General features: G+C 36.2%; 1 protein-coding gene across 1 annotated transcript in view; it reads right to left on the bottom strand.

The window, feature by feature from the left end:
* CAND1 (Cullin-associated NEDD8-dissociated protein 1) overlaps nucleotides 1-22,885 on the bottom strand; it is a 125,008-nt gene that overhangs the window by 17,798 nt on the left and 84,325 nt on the right. The window contains exons 34-35 of the mRNA XM_051218094.1: nucleotides 21,763-22,005; nucleotides 9,289-9,832 (exon numbers count right to left, since the gene is read on the bottom strand). The gene's annotated coding sequence lies outside the window, so the exon portion shown is untranslated. The remainder of the gene's footprint in view (nucleotides 1-9,288; nucleotides 9,833-21,762; nucleotides 22,006-22,885) is intronic.

The following is a 22,885-nucleotide window of genomic DNA, read 5'->3' on the forward strand; positions in this document are numbered from 1 at the left end:
GGTGGTTATCTAACTTTGAGTCGTTTATGATTTCAATGAAATTCAACTATCATTATATCCTCTTACTGACATATATCATTTGACTAAACAACTTTTTTCCAAGGTGACAAATTACAATTTCATCTTCATCCATTCTGGAAACTAATTAGTTTATTCAATGTGTGTAGCAGTATTTGATGTGTTGAGATTAAAACTATATTATGATAAATTTTATTAATTAGGGATTAGTCATAGTATTCAGTCGACGAAATCTATTAGTAAATACAGATGGCTTTCAACTACTTATAAGATTATTCAGTAGTAAATTGTGGTTCTGATTAACATTCAACTTTATAATGTTTATTATCAGAATGGGTTTTGTGGGGATTTTAGAAATTTCACAGGTTGAAATCATGAGTCAATTGAAGCTAGACCACCATGGAAAACCTGGAAGCACTGAACGGCCGTTTCGTCCTAGTATGGGACTCCTCAGCAGTGGATGCGCACTGCAATTTGGAAGGCTCTCCCGGTGTCCCACATTGTACGAACATTCCATGTACCTAAATAAATGGTTGCTCGGGTTGTTAGAAGGGGAATCGGCCTCGTAACTTCCGAAGGAACTCGGCTTTTATCATGAGGCGTCATAACTCTTCCAAATGAAGACCTTCTGACTCCCAAGGCAGAATTTAAATGGTTTGAATAATCTTTTTTGGTTGGCGTTTTTTAGCGACTTAGTTTTCTACGGGACGAGGTCGTTTGCCCCATGCCCAACCCTCCTCCTTTATTCGGGCTTGGGACTGGCAGTATCCCCCGGAGGGACTCCAGAAGGAGTTGTTGCAAATCATACATAAATATATATTAGGGTAAAGCCATGCCACGATGACAGACCTATTGAAATGTAATTTCCTCGTTTGATTCGTTGTTTTTATCAAATCAGATTTAAGATAGAGAGTCTTATATTTTAGCGCAAAATTTATCCATTTATATCGTTAAATAGGAATTTGGTATTATAACTGATGTCAGTCCGAGATGAAAACTTCAACGCTAATTCCTAACCCTAACTCCTCATTCTACATTCTATGATTCTAATTCCTCATATCAGTTGATAAACCTATTTCGACCATAGTAAATAGGTGAATTTCTCAGGGTCTCATAGGAGTCATTCAAAGGTCTACCAGAAATTATAGTATTATTGGCGGATTGCCTCGGTATAGGCTTATACTCATAGATTTTATAACATTTGGATCTAGAATGAGCGTCTTATACTATTAGGGATTCATCAGATGGGTTTAGTTGTATCCCATTATTAGACATTCACACATTGATTAAGGATTTCAATAGTTTGAATCATATCAAGTTATAACAAAGTTCTTTTTAAACGAGATATAATTACATGTAAATATTATATCTGAAGAGATGTTTAAAAGTAGGTAATGTTTATCAAATAGTCAATCTCTCTTATAACGATAAATATTTATTTATTTGAACACATAAATATTGATGCAAAGGAGCACCGAATACATATGCACCAAACAAGTCACTTGATTTGTGTGTGGGCTGTGATACTGACCAGGTGCCCAAACCGAAGCAGGTTTTTTTTATCAAAAGTCACACCCGGAACCTTCGACCTGAAGGTCTGATCCACAAGGCAGTGGAGCATCGTAAGGAGATGCAGTCCCATGGTTGCCGGTGACCAACAATTGGTTCATACGCCATTTGTCCCCTTAGAATCCTGGAGTCCATGTGCACCATTGGTTTGTAATCAGTATATTTCAACTCCCCTAAGTGAGTCCGCCATATCCACTGACCAGGTTAAAGCGCTGAACATTCGCTTCTCATCCTCTCAATTTCGTAAACAACACTCATTGTACGAGAAGGCAGTGAATAGGATTTCCGTCGCACTGACTATATCCGCCTAGTCATGTGAGAGCATTTGTAGAGGGTGAGCTAACTCTCTCTACCCTCATCCGTACCAAGGCATTTGGGGATCAAAAATAGATATTCACTATTTATTGATTTTCAATGATTATCTAACTAAATTCGCTATATGAAATACAAAAATATCCTATTGAGATTAACTTGTTTTCTTTTTTAGTAATTAACAATAAGATGAATTTGTAACTTTTAGTTTCAATCGTTTTCTTTTTTGTTTTGAAATATCATACAAATTCATAATTTTTCATTGAATATGCACTATCAATGTTACTTACTTAGTTACTTACGCCTGTTACTCCCAATGAAGCATAGGCTGCACTATCAATGCAATAGTTATATAATTTGACTAGTTGAAATGAAACATATTACATTGAATATTAGAATGTGTTTAAAGTATTAACTAAAACATGTGTAAATTAAATCATGCAAAAATACTCTTTATTATTATTATTACCACTATTATTATTATTATTATTATCATCATTATTATTATTATTACCCCAAATGCCCTGGTACGGCCGAGAGTGGGGAGAGTCTGCTCTCCCTCTTCAAATGCTCTCACATGGCCACGCGTATATAGCCTCTCCCAGGGAAGTCCTACTCACTGCCTTCTCGCACCAGGGGTGTTGTTTACGAACATGAGAGGACGGAAAGCGAATGTCCGGCGCTTTAACCGGATTCCAAACCAATGGTGCACATGGGCTCCAGTATCCTGCGGGAACAAATGGCATATGAACCAATTGTTGGTCACCGGCTATCATGGGACTGCATCTCCTTACGTCGCTTCACTTCCTTGTGGATCAGACCTTCAGGTCGAAGGCTCGAGGAGTGGCCCCCTAAGAAAACCACCTTCTTCGGTTTGGGCACCCGAGCAGTATCACAGCCCTCACACATATCGAATGAGATTTGTGTGGCGCATATGTATTTGGTGCCTCTTTGTACTAATATCTATGTGTTAAATAAATTATTATTAACATTATTGTTATTATCATCGCATTATTATTATTATCATTATTATTATTATGACTTAATATGAATAAATAGTACTTTTAAGATAAGATACTATGAAATTAGAAATGGGTTCAATGTTTCATTTGATTAGGTCAAAGTTACTCTTGAATTCATATGTAATAGGATTGTTAAAAAAACTCGATAAAAATCTTATATAACTTGATGTATATTCAATTGTATTTAGCAATTTCATTTCAGCACACCATTGAACAGTTTGTTTTGTAACTTTTAACAAAATTTTAATAGTTGAGATCATGAGTCAATTGAAGCCGGGTGGATGCGCATTACCATGGAGGAGTCCCACAGTAGGACGAAACGGCCATCCAATGCTTCCAGGTTTTCCATGGTGGTCTATATTCAATGAATTCATGATTTCAACTATTAAAGTTACTAATAACATCCACAAAACCCATTCTGAGTTTAATAAAATGTTGATGTCCTCTTTGAACATTCTATCATTTTATCTATGACAAATGTTATATTATTAATCGACTGCAGTATATGGGAGTTATTTTCGAGAAAAAATTCATATATACTATTGTAATTCAAAGGTATTGGAGAGTTTTAAAGTATTCATCGGAAAAGTTTATTGGGACCAGAAAACGCCTTATCAAATTAATGTTGAATAGGAGCTCTTTTGAAACATTTAGAAAGATAAGAGTCATGTGTCACGTTTGTGATTAGATATTTACATGTAGTGTTACTAAATTTAGTACGGTTTTCAAAAATTTCTAGAAGCCTGAAGTCGTGTTTAACTCGACAAAAAACCTGGTTTATCTGCACGCAAATGAATTTTGCAGTAGCGTGTTTTTTTCTCAATTTACGTCTTTTGTCTTACGTTCAAGTTACTGTGTAGATTTAGCCTGGGATTATTCGAGGCGGCTAGGAAATCGGATCGAGCGTTGACTTGGAAGACTTATCAAAAGAAATGTAAATATATTATAATCTTAAACGATAAGCGCTACTTAATTTTTATTTCAATAGTCTTTTTTTCTATGGCAAATATACCCAAGACGTTTATGATTAATCGAATCCTAATGATTTATTTCCTATCCGTGATTGAATTTTTTTTACTGAACAAAGTTTCGTCAATCTCAACGATAAATAGATAACTCTTTTATAAAATGAAAGCAATCGATGAAACTTCTTGACAGTAATAAGGTTGAATGCTCACTATGAGGCCCCAAAGTCTTGGGTTTAATCTTTAATGGAGTCGTCAATACAAGCTCCGTCAAGGAGCTGAACACTAGGATGAAACAATTGTCAAGTACTTATTAGTTTTCATTGGCTGTCTAATTAAGGTCAGTACATGATGTAACTCAACAAAATAATATATTTTTGTTCACTAGTTCGCAAATTTTTAAACAACTGACCTCAATCAAATGTAGCTAGCTGTTTCGAATGATATCTCAACAATCAAAAGTTAATTTATAGTATAGGGTTTTGGAGATTTTTGAACTTCATTAAAATCATGAGCCGATCTAAGTTAGACAACTATTGAAAACCTTAAAGTAATGGACAGCATTTTCATCACAGTATAAGACTCCTTACCAGTGCTCATCCACGACTTCAGAAACTGGAATCAGATCTAGGACTGAGCTGTAATTGGATGAAGACAAACTAGTATCTTTTAACACTAAATATAAGAGGCTATCTTAAGACATTAAGCCGATTTCGCTCACGTTTCACTTGGAGTCCGTGTACTATATAGTGATATGCTGTGATTTTGTACTATATTCGGTTCTTAATCGTTGATTGTATAATTTGGTCAAGTGCATCATGTTATCAAAAATCGTGATCTATTGAGTCGCTTGATCAAGTGCCCAATCTAATGTTGAATCTGAACTATCTATTGTCGAGTGATTTAGTGTTTTTTATTTTTCCGTCATAACAGCATTGATTCAAACTTTCCTTAATTCTAGGTAGAGTAGGAAAATATTATCTACACAATTAGAAAAAAGATTAAAACAGACGAAGGAAATATCAGTCATGGAAATAAGACAGTAATATGGTTTAAAGGTACCAAAAGTATGTATTGTTACACGGAGTACACGATCACCGGTTACTAATGACAGATTAAAGATCCCTATAAAGAAGGTTGTAAGTGACTGACTTCAAAATGATTTCCTGGAGTTCTATAGAGTAGCCATGACCAGTAGAGTTCATTCCGTGTCGGGTAGAGACAAGTATATACCTCAGACAATGGATGAATGGTTGCGCAAGATCATGGATCGATGGAAGTTAGACATTTACACCATTAAATGCCGGCTAGGTGGTCTAGAGGTTCAGTGTTCGCGTGCGAGGCAAAAGATTCATGGTTTGAGGACAGCGTGAGGGGTCTTGAATGTACACATACTAGAACGAAAAGACCATCCAGTGCTTCCAGGTTTTCAGTGGTGGTCTAACATCAATCTTTTCATGATCTCAATCAAAAACTCTTAACAATTCCCAATTAAATCATACAAGTGTTAATTGTTCTCATGTTGTTTTATAGGTATTTTGTATGTATGTGTGCTTACAAAATAAACCCTTAAAAACTTTACAATTGGTTTATAAGTATCATGAACAATTGTTCCTAACGAGGTAATTCTACTCAAAGAATAATTTATCATGGAATGACAGAAATCTATAAAAGCAGTGAAGATTGAAATACACTAGACATTTGCCTTATTGCTAGTAATGTCCAAGAGTCACTACGTCAATTAGCAAGTCTACTATCGTTTAAACATTAGAATAAAGTTGAACCGTAAGGGCAAGCCAACAAAGGATAAGCACATCTCTCCAAGATCACGGCGTACATATTAATACAGAATATTTCAAATCGTTCTCAATATGCATGATCTCACTGAAATATTGCCTTACATCAATTATATTGTAAACAATCTCATTCACGAAAGCATCTTAAACTATTTAGAGTGTATTAGATTTCTAGGACTAAGAATTGGAATTTAGGGTTTGAGTTAGGATCTAGAACCAGGGTGCGTGTAGGCTAATTGAATAACTTAATGCCAATCCTAAAACCTAATCTTAACTCTAGCCCTAAACTCTACATTCGAACCATAAATCTTTATTCTAGAGCGTAAATACTCGACCTAACATTGTAAACTACTGATTCATATTTCTATTTGCTCATTCATTGAATAGGGTCAAGAATTAATTAAGGTCATCGAAGATGATCAAAGTCGCTATCATAAATAGCCTTTACCGGGCTAACATCTAAGTTTTTTTTTAAAAAAGATTCAACTAATTTACAATACCATTAAATCATTATTCTATGCTAACGACGATTAAAATCTATCGTTGTTACTGATTTCATCAGTCCTACGGATTTTGATTTCATACTGAAAAATTAGAAACAAACTACTAATTGTTAAATGGATATTGTTGACACATACAAACCGACCAATGTTAGACAACCATTAAGAACCTGGAAGTAATGTACAGATATTTAGTTCTATCATAAGACTTCTCAGCAATTAGTTTTAACAACTCCGTAGCTGGAAGTCGGATCTACCATATTCAGTTTCGAGGTGCTACCACTTAACCTCTAAAAAACTCAAGTGAGATTCGTTGGTTTGCAAGTTAAATTTCAACCAATCTACGATACTACCTAACCACCAGAAGAAAAACCATTTTAGAGTAACTGTATCATTTATCTATTTGTTTATATTGTTCCTATGGGTTAACTTTTAATCCAGTTTATTTTTAAAGAAAAAACAAAACAACATCACTGTTGCCATCACATGATATAATCTTCTTTTAGTTTTCTGTCTTATTTCTCTGTTTACATGAATGTGTATTGAATGAATAAAAGTAGAAAGATATGTCTTGTATAGTGTGTGATTAGAGTACATAAATATAAGTAGTAAATTAATAATTATTGATATAATAATTTCATGCATTTAGTTTGAATAGAAAGTCAATTAGTCAGTTGATCGACTAGATCATGAAGACGACAACATCTGAAGGGAAGTACGGGATACAGTGGACATCTAGGATGAAGCTGGACGATCTAGACATCGCAGATGATCTAGTTCTTTTATCGCACACGTAACAACAAATGCAGGAGAAGACGAACAGTGTAGCAGTAGCCACAGCAGCAATAGGTCTCAACAAACACAAAGGTAAAAGCAAGATTCTCCGATACAACACAACATGCAACAATCGAATCACAATTGACGGAGAAGATCTGGAAGATGTAAAAACCTTTACATATTTGGGCATCATCATTGATGAACACGGTGGATCTGATGCCGATGTGAAGGCGAGGATCGGCAAAACAAGAGCAGCATATTTACAGTTGAAGAACATCTGGAACTCAAAACAATTGTCAACCAACACCAAGGTCAGGATTTTCAATACAAATGTCAACACAGTTCTACTGTATGGGACAGAAACCTGGAGAACTACGAAAGCCATCATCCAGAAAATACAGGTGTTTATTAACAATTGTCTACGCAAAATACTTCAAATCCGTTGGCCGGACACTATTAGCAACAACGTACTGTGGGAGAGAACGAACCAGATCCCAGTGGAGGAAGAAATCAGGAAGAAGCGCTGGAAGTGGATAGGACACACATTGAGGAAAACACCCAACTGCGTCACAAGACAAGCCCTCACATGGAATCCTCAAGGTCAAAGGAACAGAGGAAGACCAAAGAAAACATGACGTCGAGAAATGGAGACAGATATGAGAAGAATGAACAAAATTGGATAGAACTAAAAAGGAAGTCCGAGGACAGAGTGGGTTGGAGAATGCTGGTCGGTGGCCTATGCTTCATTGGGAGTAACAGGCGTAAGTAAGTAATCAACATAGAGCCTGGTATAAATGTGAATCAGTACAATTTGTCACATTGTATCACTACAATAACATCAAGTTAAGTACTGGAATATCAATGGAGTCATTATTATGGTAGTTTAATGAATGAAGACTTGAGTACGATAAATCAAACTATTCTATAAACCGAAATCACCCATTGCACTTGTAAAATATGAAAATACGACATGTACATCTTCTTTAAGTTTTCCCTTACAAACTTTATCATTCTTCAATTCCTGTTGTTATTTCGATTGTTACCTGTTTTTTCCTTTCTCTTCTCTTCACTTTCCTTGCTATGTAAATTGCATATGATGCACAAATTGACCCTATCATTCAGTCGTAACATCAAATCATTAATTCCTACAAAAGCCCTAACCGAGAGTAAAGTGTAGACTCTTAAGAAATTATTTGAGTCCTTACAAGTAATTGACTACAATTTCTTACACTATCATTCCAACACATTTTAAAATGTTTTAACAATATGTTACTTCAGTGAAATCATGAACCGACAGCTATTAAGAACCTGGAAGTAATGGACAGACGTTTCATCACAGTATGACCCTCCTTACCAGTGCGTATACACAACCTCAGGAGCTGGATTCGAAGCTAGGACCTCTGATTTACCGTGCCAACGCTTAACCTCTAGGCAACTGCACCAGTATTAATGTTTAACTGAATCGTGACCCGCCATTATTAATATCTAACTCCAATCATACCAAAATATTGAGCAACAATCTTTCATTGTCTTTAGTGGGCAATTGCCTCACACCCGACGCAGCTGAACTCTACTGATGACGAATCCTCATGGGAACTCTTGGAATTTTCTCTAGAAACTAGTCACTAGTGAGCACATGATAATTGTGAGTATGGGATTGTGGAGATCGGTATGAAATTAGTAGAAATTGTAATAGTATTAGTGAAAATGAAATTAGTGTTAAGCATTCGGAATAGGAATAAGAAGGAATTGTCATGCTACACAACTTTTTTAACCAATAGTCACGAAAATCCCATGGACTCTAACGAGATAGTTTACACTCACTCAAATGGCTAAGACCAACAGTCAAGGATTTCATAAACTCGTATTACGTTCTAGGTTGATTGCTTCTAGCTTTATTTTAAGTTACTTTTACGTCATTCAACGTCACGTATCGAGATAAACGATGGTTAGTTATATACGATACATATTTTGATCACCTCAGTCGATGAAAATTCACAATCTTATTAACTTCAACATTTTTTATTTGTTAGTCCAATTGTATACGAGTAATTCTTCAGATATACTCATGATCAACTATTAGTAACCTGAAAATATCACTTGTTCTCAATGAAACAGAACAAATTAAGGGTCACGTTAATATACTTATCCATTTGGTTGGTAGATGAACAACTTGCCTACAATACATATATGACACAAATTGTCAAAAATCAATAAACAGAAAACACAAAATGATAATCAATGAATCTACCTCATAGTTAATTCATTCACTTATTCAAAACTATGCATATTTTATAATGGACTAAATTCTATTATATATATAACTTACGATTATTCAATGGTATATCATTTGAAACATTCAATTGTTTGACATTTTGAACTAGTTGATGATTTCCTTCTTGTATTTGAAATGAAGTTAACTTCACTTTATTATTTCTATCAACATCAATATTATTATCATCATCAAATTTTTCGTTCTTCTTAGATAAAAATGATGAAGATATAGAGGAATTTGAGGAAGAGGACGAGGAGGAGCAGGAGGAGGAGGAGGAGAAAGATTCACTTTTCTCTTGTACTAATCGATTTTTCATTCTTTTTCTTCTGTATTCTCTAGATCTTCTTGTTTGATTGTTTTGTATTTTTGATTTTACACACTTTCTTGTCTTATTGACTTTGTTATTTCTTTTTATTAAATTATTGTAATAATCATAATGATGATGATGATGATGGTTCACTGAATCAGTTTGTACTAATGAATTTACTAAAGATTTGTTATTTTCATGATTTAATATTACATTTGAATGTAGTGAAGTTGGTGTTGAGATGGATGTATTCAATTCTACTGGATAATTTGTTTTATATTTATCATTGAACTAAAAGAGGTTCATAGAATAAAACTGAATAATCAATATATATTTCAACAGTTGAAATCATGAGTCAATTAAATCTAGACTACCATGGAAAACCTGGAAGTACTGGACGGCCGTTTCGTCCCAGTATGAGACTCCTCGGCAGTGCGCATCCACGATCCTCCCCGCGAGATTCGAACCCAGGACCTATCAGTCTCGCGCGCGAGAGCTTAACCATATATATATACTATGGAATGTGTACTAAGTGGTTGGTGGTAGTTGATAGAAAACATTGAACATAAATTTTATTCTATTTGCTACTTATTAACGAAGGTATACTCTGTATTACTGAGGGAACTGATACTCTCTATGTGATTCGAGTGCATTTTATCCAACTTTACAGTCTGAGACGTTACCACTAAACTAATCAGGGTATGACTGACCTCTTGCAAGATTGAAATATTTTGAATTACTGAATAGTAACCAATATCCTATTTGTTTATTCCTTTGTAGATGCTGAATGGATTCTATTGTTCGAGTTCCAGTGTGGTCACTAGTCTAGGCAACTTGATGGCTACAGTGGGGTACATACACTTACTCTTTGTTTGCTCACAGATTGTGAGTTCCAAAATGATCTTATACGTTTATTTGTTCTACACATTAACTCTTTCTTCTTGAATAATTTAATCTCTGTGTAATCCACTTGTACTATTGACACTTCTACTACCGTAATATTTCATCTCTTTGCGTTGATGTGTCGTAGCACCTTGGATCTGTGAACAGACGTGTCCTATTCTACATTGCACATTACTGACTTTATGGTGTATTGATCAGAGTGGTATACTCTTATTTGTAATTTCATGATACTAACTTCTCAGTTATGCTCTCATGCCTCTGTCCGAAAATCGATCAGTGGATACAGAAATTTATTGAGTGACGTAAAATAAACGGTCTAGCTTTGCGACAGGCTGGGTCAGTCAGGGATATCAGATCAAGGTCATATGTTAAGTGAAAAGTGTTGAGAAGTGCACACTTCTGGCCAAGATTTAGCTTCATTATTCGTAAAAGACAGACATTAATCCAACTAGATGATCTGAGATTGATTACAATAATCTATTGTTTAATGGAGCTATTACTCATTGATTTATGTTCAGTTAGAGCACGACAAGGATGGACCTCGATTTAACTGAACCTAACAATGAGATAGTGAGATTACTTCAGATATCCAAAGTAGAACTAATTTACTTATGTTAGGGTTTTTTTCATATTCGAAAACAAAAAACAAAAAAAGGGGATATAGGTACATCATTTCATATAGTTAGGTCTCCGAATGTTTGACACTGGAAAAGTAACTTATAAATTAACGCAGTTAGTTTTATGACTTTAATGTAAATTGGATTGAGCAAGTCAGAATAATAACAGTAGTAGCATAGTGTATACATCCTGAATGTGAAGATTAGTATAAACTGTTCTATTTTTACATAATGGTCAATAACCATTATTTAAAACTTGACTATAAATTATGTCATGATAGTTACTGAGCATTTGAATAAGTGACACAGGCCTAGTGATATCTCATTCTGCAGTCAACTCAGTGAAAGCTGTCAGGTGAAACGCCTCATTTTACTTTACGTAACACAAGGTTAACTATCCTTTCTCAGTGTTCAATAAAAGTTCAATATCTAGCATTTTCAAGCATCTTTCTATTCTAATAGTTGAATTTATGAACCACCATAGACCACCATAGAAAACCTGTAAGCACTGGGCGTGGATGCGCACTGCTGAAGAGACCCATACTAGGACGAAATGACCGTTCAGTTCTTCCAAGTTTTCCATGATAGTCTACCTTTAATTGACTTATGAATCCAACTATTAAAATTACTATAATATTCACAATATCCCCTTTCTGATAATAATCTTTCTATTCGTTTAGTAAGAGTTGTATAGAAAACCATGATTATCAATGGGGATTTCATTTCAGTTATATAGAACTATCTATAGATATGTCATATATGGATACGAGGGTTGTAGTGCATTCCAACTTAACGGATGAACAAAGCAAATATAATGAATGTCAAAGTTTGATATAAAATCATCAGTGAAAATGTATTATTCATTCATTAAATAAGTAGGAAAACGCTCTAAATATGCTTGATACTATACACATGTTATATAATGAAAAATGGATAGGCTATACAGTTCATGTAAAAACCTAGTAAGTAATATTAAACATTTTCAAATATTAAGAATTGTTAACTGTATAAATAAATATAAACGAAGTCATATGTCCTAGCAGCAGCAGAAATTTGGAAGACTCTCTGGGTCTCCCACATTGTACGAGTATTCCATGTACCTAAATACATGGTTGCTCTGGTTGTCAGAAGAGGGACATCGGCCTTGTGACTTCCAAAGGAACTCGGCTTTCATCATGAGGCGTCCTAGCAACATGAATATAAATATATAAATATTATCTGTTGTAATACAAATAAAATGAATTCGAAGAGAATAGTACAGAATGTTTACTGAATTTTTTGTTTGTTTTTTTTATTTCCAGAATCAAATACCCCCAAATATGTATTTATTTACAATGTTTTTTTATATCATGTGACTGGTAGTCACGAGTTGCCTAGTCTACTACTACTACTACTACTGGTAACAGTAAAAAAATAATTGATTATCCTGTAACTAACAGTTAGCAATAAATACAATTATCATTTATGTACAAAAGACATGAAAATGAAACTGAAGTAAACATCAACATTTTGATTTGTAAGAGTTTCAGTTATTACACAGTTGATATTTTTGACTGAATTTTCATTAGTGAAGATTGCCTTAATATAATGGTATTTTAATAAAAGTATTTATAGATGAGATAGATTGTGACTGTGAGTAGAATACAGGATGCGTATTTTGTCCCACTACAAAGAACTCGTCAATTAGATATACCTTTATCCTTGTGTTGACGTGCAAATTGAAACTAGAACTCAGTATCTTAAATTTCAGATTCTGAACACGTTATCTGCTCAGCTAATGGGTTTGGATAGCTACGTAGTTAAGAAAATCAATAATGACTTGAATCAAACCTTTAGAAATTAAGTTCAATTCATACTCCTTGTACAGGTGAGTGTTTATTCGAACTCAGTAGCTCAATGAAAAACATGTTGGATTCTTGAAGCGAAGAGCATTTGATTTGAGTCCTGATGTAAATATATATATAACTCCGCCTGTAGCTCTTCTAGAGTTACTGCCGGTCCCAAGCCCGGGTAAAGGAGGAGGGTTGGGCATGGGGTTAGCGTCCCCATCCCGTAGAAAACTAACTCGCTAAAAAAACGCTAACCAGAAAAAATAATTCAAACCATTTTAACTCTGCCCTGAGAGTTAGAAGGTCTTCATTTAGAAGAATTATGACGCTTCATGGTGAAAGCCGAGTTCCTTCGGAAGCCACGAGGCCGATGCCCCTTCTAACAACCAGAGCAAAAATTTTTATAGGTACATGGAACGTTAGAACAATGTGGGAAACCGGGAAGACCAGCCAAATAGCAACGGAAATGAGGAGATACAACTTGGCAGTACTGGGAATCAGCGAAACCCACTGGACCCAAGCTGGACAGAAAAGGCTAGCTACGGGAGAGATGCTGCTATACTCCGGTCACGAAGAGGACAATGCTCCACACACTCAGGGAGTTGCTCTAATGCTGTCCAAAGTAGCACGAAATGCACTTGTAGGATGGGAATCCCACGGATCCAGAATCATCAAAGCATCATTCAAAACAAAGAAGGAGGGGATCTTAATGAATATTATCCAATGTTATGCACCCACCAATGATAGCAACGACGACATTAAAGATCAATTCTACGAGCGGCTGCAGTCAATCATAGAGAAATGCTCAAGAAACGACCTCACCATTCTGATGGGAGATCTAAATGCCAAGGTCGGAATAGACAACACTGGATATGAAGATATTATGGGACGACATGGACTGGGAGAGAGGAACGAAAATGGAGAAAGATTTGCAAATTTGTGTGCATTCAACAAATTAGTCATAGGAGGCACAATATTTCCACACAAACGTATACACAAGGCTACATGGATCTCACCGGACCACACTACAGAGAACCAGATAGACCATACTTGCATCAACAAAAAATTCCGAAGGACAATGGAAGATGTGAGAACCAGGAGAGGAGCTGACGTAGCTTCAGATCACCACCTGGCGGTGGCCAATTTAAAACTGAAGCTAAAAAAGAACTGGACAAGTGGACAAACAGCACTACAAAGGTTCAATACAACCTTCCTTCGAGATACTGGCAAACTCAATGAATTCAAGATAGCTCTCAACAACAGATTCCAAGCCTTTCAAGATCTACTGAAGGAAGAAGAAACTACCATGGAGGACAACTGGAAAGGCATCAAAGAAACATTGACTTCAACGTGTCAAGAGGTTCTGGGCCTAAAGAAACACCATCATAAGGAATGGATCTCTATAGAAACACTGGACACGATCAAAGAAAGTAAAAACAAGAAGACAGCAATTAACAACAGCCGGACACGAGCAGAGAAAGTACAAGCACAAGCTGAATACATAGAAGCAAACAAACAAGTGAAGAAAAGCATTAGAGCCGACAGGAAGAAATACGTGGAAGAACTAGCAACGACGGCAGAAAAAGCTGCTAGAGAAGGAAATATGAAACAGCTCTACGATACAACGAAGAAACTATCAGGGAAATACAGTAAACCAGAGAGGCCGGTCAAAGACAAAGAAGGCAAGCCAATCACTGAAATTCAACAACAGCGAAACAGATGGGTAGAATACTTCGAGGAACTCCTGAATAGGCCGGCTCCAATGAATCCACCGAACATCGAAGCAGCACACACAGATCTTCCTATAGATGTCAACCCACCAACGACGGAAGAAATTAGAATGGCCGTCAGACAAATCAAGAACGGGAAAGCAGCAGGACCCGACAACATACCAGCTGAAGCACTGAAATCAGACGTCGAAGTAACCACAAGCATGCTTTACCCTCTATTCAAAAAGATTTGGGAGGAGGAACAAGTGCCGATGGACTGGAAAGAAGGACACCTCATCAAGATTCCAAAGAAAGGAGATCTGAGCAAATGTGAAAACTACAGAGGCATTACACTACTGTCAATACCAGGGAAAGTCTTCAACAGGGTGTTGCTGAACCGGATGAAGGATGCAGTAGATGCCCAACTTCGAGACCAACAAGCTGGATTCCGAAAGGATCGGTCGTGCACAGACCAAATTGCAACACTACGGATCATCGTCGAACAATCAGTTGAGTGGAACTCGTCACTATACATCAACTTCATTGATTATGAAAAGGCATTCGACAGTGTAGATAGGAGGACATTATGGAAACTTCTTCGACACTACGGAGTTCCTGAGAAGATTGTCAATATTATCCGGAACTCATACGACGGACTACAGTGCAAAGTAGTGCATGGAGGACAGCTGACAGATGCATTCCAAGTAAGGACCGGAGTCAGACAAGGCTGTTTACTCTCTCCCTTCCTCTTTCTTCTCGTGGTCGACTGGATTATGAAGACCTCGACATCTGAAGGAAAACACGGAATACAATGGACAGCTCAGAACCAATTAGACGATCTGGACTTCGCAGATGACCTAGCCCTCCTATCACGTACACGTGAACAGATTCAGATAAAGACAGCCAATGTAGCAGCAGTCTCTGCATCAGTAGGCCTCAGTATACACAAAGGGAAAACCAAGGTCCTCAAATTCAAAGCGGAGAACAGCAATCCAATCACCCTTGATGGCGAAACTCTGGAAGATGTAGAATCCTTCACATATCTGGGAAGCATCGTCGATAGACATGGAGGTTCAGATGCAGACGTAAAGGCGAGGATTGGCAAAGCAAGGGCCGCATTCCTACAATTGAAGAACATATGGAACTCAAAACAACTTTCAACCAATATCAAAGTCACAATCTTCAATACGAACGTCAAGGCAGTTCTACTGTATGGAGCTGAAACTTGGAGAACTACAACAACCACAATCAAGAAAGTACAAGTATTTATAAATAGCTGTCTACGTAAGATACTCAACATCCATTGGCCGGATACCATCAGCAATAGCCTTCTGTGGGAGAGAACAAACCAACTTCCAGCTGAAGAAGAAATTAGGAAAAGACGATGGAAATGGATAGGACATACATTACGCAAATCGTCAAACTGCATCACGAGGCAAGCTCTAACTTGGAATCCTGAAGGGAAGCGGAAAAGAGGAAGGCCAAAGAACACGTTACGTCGGATAATAGAAGCAGATATGAAAAGGATGAATTACAACTGGAAGGAGCTGGAAAGGATTGCCCAGGACAGGGTTGGATGGAGAATGCTGGTGAGCGACCTATGCTCCTTCACGAGGAGTAACAGGTGTAAGTAAGTAAGTAAGTAAGTAAATATAAACATTAGGGTATAGATAGGTTTAATACCGTCATTTTCAATCGTTGGCGAAATGCTGTAATAGTTTACTTCTATTCTGAGCACGATAAAAAGGTATTTCTGTTACTACTAACACTATATTACTTATTTAGTTTCAAGTTTTAGTATGTTCGAACTATGATTAATAGTGGAATTTATAGATACACGTTACGTTCTATTTAGAACTCGCCAATTGAGAATACTAACATTTTAGTGTTGATTTTCACCTTGGGACTCGAACACCAATAATTCTAGCTTTAAACACTCAACGCTACTGAGTTCAAACAGATTTTATAATACGACATTGAAAGAAAACTCAACTAATTCATCATTTAATGTCAGTATGTTATTTTGTTATATTTTATCATTAATTAACCCGAAAAATAACTGAATAAAGCATAATTTAATAAGTTAATAATTGAATTCATGAATCAACTGAAGATATACGACCATGGAAACACCTAGAAGCACTGGATGGTCATTACATCCTAGTATGAGACTCCTGAGCAGTGCGCGCATCCACGATCCCACCTAGCGAGATTTGAACTCAGGACCTATCAGCTTCGCGCGTGAACGCTTAACTTCTAGATCATTGAACCGGCATCCAACAATGTTAATACCTAACTTCAACCAATCCACGAAATTGCGGCACCGTCCACCATTGTCTTAAGTGAGTTATTATCTTACAAAAGACCTGGTTGAACTCTATCGGTCGCGGATTGTCACAAGAACTCCAGGAATTAACTCTTGAAGACAGTCACTAGTGAGCAGATGATTATTATCAGAGAGGAGTTTCGTGGAGATTGTAGTTCGAATCTCGAGAGGCGGGATCGTGGATGCACACTGCTGAGGAGTCTCATGCTAGGATGAAACGGCCGTCCAGTGCTTCCAGGTTTTCCATGGTGGACTAGGTTCAATTGACTCATGAATTCTATTATTAAATTACTACAATCTCCACAAAACCCCTCTCTGATTGTAAAAATTATTGTTAATCCTTACATTATTGATTGAGATCATGAACCTGTTGATGTAAGACCACCAACTAAAACCTGAAAGCACTGGACGACAGTCTCGTCTTATTGTGTGACTCCTCAACAGTGCGCATCCACGATCACGCTCGCGGGATTCCAACCCAGGACCTCCAGTCTCGCGCGCGAACGCTTGACCTCTAGATCACTGAGTTGGGATCCAACGGTGTTAATACCTAACCTCAACTAATTCACGAAATTGCGCGACCATCTTCCGTTGTACTGAGGTAGATACCTGTCTCTACCCGACAAGGATTAGCTCCATTGGTCATGGCTTCTCACTAGGACTCCGAGAATTCCCTCACGAAGCTATTCACTAGTAAGCACATGGAATTTTACAGTATAGGGTTGTGGAGATTATTACGTCCAGTGCTTTCAGGTTTTCAATGGTGGTCTAACATCAATTAGTTCATGACCTCAATCGAAAACGTAATAATCTCCACAACCCTATACTGATTATCTTTACATTAATTTGATCATTTATAAATATATAGATCGATATTACTATATGAGATAAATTGATACATTATAACTAAAACACTCAGAATTTTTTTTGCTGTCTAATCTCAAAAGAGAATAAAATAGTTAGTTTTCATAAGGGATCAGTTCCTAGTAATTCTGTGTTGCCAAAACTAACTAACTACAGGTACGCTGAAATTTCATCAATTAATTACTTTATTAGGTTATCAGAAGGGGTTTGTGGAGATTTTAGAAATTTCACAGGTTGAAATCATGAGTCGATTGAAGCTAGACAACCATGGAAAACCTGGAAGCACTGGATGGACGTTTCGTTCTAGTATGAGACTCCTCAGCAGTGCGCATCCAAGATCCCGCACCCGACGAGACTCGAACCCACTACCTATCAGTCTCGCACCAGGCGCTTAACCAACTAGACCACTGAGCCGGCATCCAATGGTGTTAATGTCTAACTTCAACCAATCCACGAATTTGTGCTACCGTATACCATTGTCTTCAGTGAGCTGATATCTCACAACAGACCTGGTTGAACTCCACTGGTAACGGCTTCTCACTAGAACTCCATGAGTATCTCTGGAAGACATTCACTAGTGAGCAGATGATTATTATCAGAAGGGGTTTGTGGAGATTTTAGAAATTTCACAGATTGAAATCATGAGTCAATTGAAGCTTGGCGCGAGACTGATAGGTCCTGGGTTCGAATCTCGTGGGGTTGATAAGTCTCGTCGATCGAACGCTATATTCGTTTTCCTAAGCTATTCTGGTAACCCGCAGTCTAGAACTACACAGCGACTTGAACACCAGAGAGAAGACACAAGTGTGAGAGAAAATACTTTATCCCAAGGTTCATTTTTGTACAGAAAATCGTAGGTATTTATAGATGTTGGCGTCTGTTAAATCAACATCATATTTCAGCCAATCCGTTAACGACATATTATTCTACCGACCAATAGTAGCACGTCACGTTGGAATTCTAGAACGTTCCATCATACTCTGATTGGCTGGGACCCTCCGGCTCCTTTTGGGCCTCTGGAGGCTCCGTTGAAGTTCTCCGGAAGCCGACTCAACAGGTGAGGGATCGTGGATGCCCACTGCTGAGGAGTCCCATACTAGGACGAAAAGCCCGTCCAGTGCTTTCAGGTTTTCCATGATGATCTAGCTTCAAATGACTCATGATTTCAATTTGTGTGATTTATTAGGTGTCTATATATCATGTTTTCCTTTTTTTGTACCATCAGTCAGTCAGTCAGTCAGCAACAACGTAGAACTTCATACGTACGTACATACATCAGTATTTAAGTAAACACAATTACATATTTCTAGGTAAAAACAAACAAACTTAATAGACATTATATTTGTATACACTTTATGAATTTCATTTCATTTGTGTCATTCAATGAGAAGATTGTTGACAAAATCAAATGACCTATTGAGTAGTATATTTCATGATGTTACATATAATGAATTAGTAATCAATATAGCTCAGTAGTGTATTGATATATGTTAATTTTAAAAAAAGAGGTTTAATTTGTTGATATTGTTAATTGTATACATACATTAGGTTACCAGGTTATTAATTTATGTCAAGTACTGATTGTCTAGTTTAAAACATACAAAATTGGAACCATTTGGTCAGATAAGTAAATTACATAGAACATAATATAGATTTAAATCAATAGCTTTTGATCTCTATTGAGTGAATAGTAGATTATCATCTACAATCTTGTTAGTGAAACAATAATGTCTGAACGAATTTTAAGCGACTCCAAAGTGATCTTGAGAAAATTCACTTACATACTATAATCTAAAGAGCATTACAAGTTAATGTGAGAAATCAGTATAGAGATTTGGAGCTAGAAGTTGAAGTGACGTATTAAACTTAGAGTATTCATCATCATGAAATGATATCAACTATAATTCCAAAATGCTATTTAACCGTATAGAAGAATAAATTTCGCACCAAAATCCAAGACTCGCTATGTTAAATCTGATTGGTTCGTTCAGAGATTATAGTCTCGTCTGTTATATCCCGAGAAGAATAATGAATGGTAACTTTTGAGATCGATTTATGGACCAATACTATACGTATATTTTTATCGTATAATTGTTGAATAAGTAAACTGTTCATATTCATGTCCCTCTTATCATAAACTTTATTTTGACCTATGAACTATTATTATACGATTTACCATTCTTGAATTACGCCCTGTCCCTTATTCACAACTACATTTGGCTAAATCTTGTACAGATGTTGTTTCCTATTTTATGGTACGATGTGGTCTGTCTGGTTGGTATATAAACCAATTATGTTTGAAATATATGATTCATATCGTGGAGGCTGAGATTGGTGTTCTGGACTTAACAGGCTGAGCTAGGCGGGAAGCACGATCGATAAGTACTCTAGACTGTTCGTACGGGTTTTTATGCGTCATTGGTTAGATCAATAATTCACTGCTTTCTAGTTGGCGGTATCATTACGTTATACATTACCAGGGCACACAGGTCACAAGTTATAACATCGTCATCTTGCCTACTCTTTTCTATCCATCCTTATCAATGTTTTGTTCAGCTATATACAACAGGTAACAAGTAACCAGCTTTTTCACTAGGTATAACAAGTAGCTATATTGATGCTTTTTTACTACAGTTACGACACTACTACAACGCTACTTTTCTTCATAGATATTTCTAATTTGTAGGCAGAAAGCAAATATTATGTGAATGGATTGTTTATTTTTATTTATCTAAACACAAACATTTGTACAAAGGGGCACTAAAATATATATTAGCCAAACAAAATTTATGTGTGGGCTGGGATACATCCTGAGTACATCAACTGAAACAGATTATTTTCTTAGGTACCCACTCCCTGAGACTTTGACCTAGAGGTCTAGTCTACAAGACAGTGGAGCAATGTTAGGAAATGTTGTCCCATACTAGCCGGTGAACAGGAATAAGTTCCTACCTCCATTTGTTCCCTCAGGATCGTATAGCACATTTGCACCATTGGTTTAGGATCAGGGTTAACCCATTCCCACTAATTCGGTTTAAGCCCCCACCAGACATTCGCTTTTCGTTCTCTCAATTTTGTTAACAATACTCTTTTGATGAGAAAGCATTAATTAAGACTTCCCTTGTATTGGGTATATACTCTTGGTCGTATGAGAGCATTCCAGAAGAAGGGTGACGGACTCTCCAGCTTCGGTAATGAAATCACTGAAAAATAATCCTTAGCTGGATTGACTACTTCAAATTGTTAGATGTTGAAAATATTTAGAAATATTTAACTATTATTTAGTTCTGTAGTCCTGTACAACGTAAAATTTTAAGGCAATTGATTACCCTGTCTGATTGTATTGAAATATCCTTACAAAACCCCTTCTGTAACGTATAAGGAAAAAAAAATCTGTATATGAGGTTAGTGATGATTTTCATTGTTATATTTTTGACTGTAAAATTCATCTAATCTGATGATGATCCGTTAGACACTGAAAAAATACACTCGTGAATAAATACAAGTTTTAAGTGATTAGAGATAGTTAACAGGAAAATATAATTGACATAGATTTCGTTTTAGTTGAGACTGTTCAACAAAGCGTACCTGTAATTTTCAGAGAACTGATCTACAATTTAGGATTCAAACTCGTGACAGCCAGATTCACCCTAATAGCTCATAGTGTTAACGTTTCACACTATGTGGACCTGGCTGATACGAGTTTGAACCTCATAGGGGTTATCAATTCACCCAAGATTACAAGTATACCATAATGATGAATATCAAATACCACAAAACCTAAGTCAAGAAAGTTTTCCTAGCGGCTATCACCGACCATTACCTTACATATCACAACATAGTGCAGACAATATCGAAATATTTAGACTAGTGATCGTATTACAACCTGATCAATAGAATTCAATCATCAGAACTAAATAATTAGACAAATATACCACTGGTCAATAAGTAGTAACCAATTCATTCTACTTACCTCATTAACTATAGTTTGTGTAGATTTTTCAACTGAACATGTAATTGATTGAATTGTCATATCGACTGGTTCAGTCATTATTGAAATATTTTTCTTTATTATTTGATGATGAGTTAATGTATCCATACATTGAATATTTACAATGGAATTATCATTGGCATTAATAAATTCCCATACTGGTAATACATTTGAACAATTTTTCTGTTTGAAGTTTGTAACTTTTTGATTTCTTGTGATATGTTTCTATGATAAATGAAGAAAGAAAACTGATTGAACTGATTTCAAGTGGAAAAACAAACAAACAAACACACAATGATGATAATACAATTTGAAGACAACATTAACTATTTTAACACCAGCAACAACCTACTGTGTGAAAGAACAAAACAGATTCAAGAGGAAGAAGAAATAGGATACACATTGAGGAAAGCACTCAACTGCGTCACAAAGCAAGCCCTCACATGGAATCCTCAAGGTCAAAGGAGAAGAGGAAGACCAAAGAACACATTACGCTGGAAAATGGAGATAGACATGAGTAAAATGAACAAGAATGGGATAGAACTAGAAAGAAAGGCCGAGGACAGAGTGGGTTGGAGAATGCTGGTTGGTCGCCTATGTTCCATTGGGAGTAACAGGCGTAAGTAAGTGATTTTAAGACCAAGTAAGTAGTATATCAAATATTTGACAAAAAAACAACCAGTTTTCCTTTTCTTGTCTAATTAATTCAAAGAACATATAGTATGTCACCATAGACTGACAATAGTTAAATAAAAATACATTTAAGATACGTATATTGTGATTAATATTTGAATCTGAAAGATACGTTCCATCCTATTTGAGATTCGTCAACTGGATTCAATATTCGCTTTAGACGAGTGACAGGTTGCCTATTAGCCATTCAGTACTTCAAACAAACACTTAATTATTTAGCGGTTATGGTTTTGTATCATTATTAGTAAGAGTTTGAGTTATCTGTTTATTGATATTCAGGTCTGTACTTTAAATAGTATTCAATAAAGGATATCCATGACCTGACAACAAATCTAGGTGTTTAAAGTGTAGTAACGTGTGTCGTACTTTCAAACTGTTGAGTTGAAATCTAATATTGTTTATTACCTATTCA

The sequence above is a fragment of the Schistosoma haematobium genome, chromosome 7, assembly GCF_000699445.3.
Source record: "Schistosoma haematobium chromosome 7, whole genome shotgun sequence".
Classification (NCBI taxonomy): domain Eukaryota; kingdom Metazoa; phylum Platyhelminthes; class Trematoda; order Strigeidida; family Schistosomatidae; genus Schistosoma; species Schistosoma haematobium.